Consider the following 2,361-nt stretch of genomic DNA (forward strand, 5'->3'; position numbering starts at 1 on the left):
AATAGGCCTTGGGTTACTGCTGTCTTCCTCTTGTGAAATTAGAGGAGGTCAGAACATGTGGCCTCCTTGCTGTTTTTACAGTTGGTGTCAGTTGGTATCTGTTGATACCACACACACACACATATATATATATGACTTCTTTGTGCATGAAGTCTTTGAGCTCATCATCACCATTACCTTTGTAAACCCAGCATAGGCAGTAGAGCTAGTGAAAGCTGTTAGGAGGAAACAAGTGCTAATTTGGCAAAAAGGCATTACTTACATGAATGGAAAACTATGTGAGGGTGGGGGAGGAAAAGGTGAAACTCCAGGATAAAAACAGAATTGTAAAAATAAGTCATAAGCTAATAATACACTCCTTGATGGCCATGGATTATCTCATTTAGTCTTCTAGACCACTACATTCTATACTTTTGTTACCATTATAAGGAGCTCTGGTGGTCCAGTATATAACGCATTTGACTCCTAATCAGAAGGTTGGTGGTTCAAACTCTGTTCCACGGGAGGAAGACGAGGCAATCTACTTTCATAACTTACAGCCTTGGAAACCTAATGGGGGTTGCTATGAGTTGGAATTGATTCTATAGCAGTGGGTTTCGGTTTTTTTTTTTAGTTTTGGTCATTATAAGAAACTGAAATTTAGAGAGCTCAGTAGACTATACCAACATCATACAGCAATAAACACCTTAAACTGGATTCAAATGCATTATTATAAAGCCTCTGTTCTTAATCATTACATTACATGTAGAGAAGAGTCTAAAAACAGTTTAAGTTTTGGCAGAATTCTTAGCTTCACCAGGTTTACCCATTTATGCTATCAGCACCGGGAGACCAGTGGACAGATTAACAGCTGACCAATACTAAGGCAAAAAAATTACTATACCTCCAGCCCTGGGAAAAGAAGATATTTTTTTGTTTTTTTTTTAAAGAAGAATGTGTATAAAACCTCGTTAGTCAAAATTGTGTGGTACTGGCACATGAATAGATGGCCTGAACAATGGAATAAAATAGAAAGTCTAGAAAAGTCTAAGGAATACAGAAATTTGGTATATGATAAAGGTATTGTCTCAAATAAGTGGGGGAAAAGTTGGACAAAATAAGTGATGCTGGGTCAACTGGATAGCCGTTTGAAAAAAGATTAAATTGGATCTTTTTCCTCACACCATATAATAAGATAAACTCCAAATACACCAGATAGCTAAATGTAAAAGGTGAAACTCAAATTAGTAGAAATAACGTGGGTATATTCCTTTGTAACCCAAAAGTAGGGAAAATCTTACCTGTGACTCAAAGTGCAAAAGCAATAAAGACAACAATGAATAAATTTGATTACATTAAAAAAAAAAAATTCACAAGGCAAAAAAACACACTAAAAGGGAAGTCATAATGGGAAAACATTTTTGAAACTTATGTAACAAAGAGCTAATGCCTCCAACTTAAAAGGATCTCCTAATAATAGATCAAAAGCAAAATATGAACAGATATTTTATGGAAATATTTCAATATTAAGAAAGATGTTCAACCTCAGTTATAAGAGAATGCTAAACTAAGAGATACACTAATTCTATAAAATTTTAAAAAATTCAAAAGTTTAACAACCTAATTAACTGGTGAGACTGTGGGTAAACAGGTACTCCCATACATTGGTGGTGGGGATACAAAATGGAGGGGAATTTGGCAATATCTTGAAAAATTACATACGTATGTGAAAATTACCCCTTGACCCAGCAATTTCACTTCCAGGAATCTGTCCCAAACATACATTGGCTAAAATACAAAATGACTTATGCACAAGGTTGATCATGGTGACATTATTTGTAACAGCAAAAGTTTGAAAGACAACATGAATGTTTATCAATAGGGGACTAGTTGTACATTCACACAACAGAATAAAATGCAGCCATAAAAAGAAATGATAAAGAATTTTACATTGTGCAGTGCAGTGAATTATTTAATATGGCTCTTCTAGCCATGGTCTTTGTGACTCCCACCAGATGACTGCGTAGAACTATGCAAAATATGAGCTGCATGGGGGCTGCATCTGCTGACCTCCTCTGACTTCACAAGGGGAAGAGAAAAAGCACCATCAACAGCCCAAGTCTTATTCCTATGAGGCCAGACATGCTGCCACCCTCCAAACTTTTCACCAATTCTGACACCAACCATCCCTTCCATGACACTCTCTACTTTTGTGCTGGGCTGAATAATTTGTTGCAATGGCCATGTAGAACTCACAGACAATATTCATGATTATAGGGTTTATTAGGTAAGCAACAGGTTACAATTAAGGTTCAGTAAAGCTCAGGATATGTCCAGATAATAAAGGAATTCACCAACTTTTTTTTTTCTAGTAATATATGT

Source organism: Orycteropus afer, unplaced genomic scaffold, assembly GCF_000298275.1.
Source record: "Orycteropus afer afer isolate SDZICR_OR568_19922 unplaced genomic scaffold, OryAfe1.0 scaffold00033, whole genome shotgun sequence".
Classification (NCBI taxonomy): Eukaryota; Metazoa; Chordata; class Mammalia; order Tubulidentata; family Orycteropodidae; genus Orycteropus; species Orycteropus afer.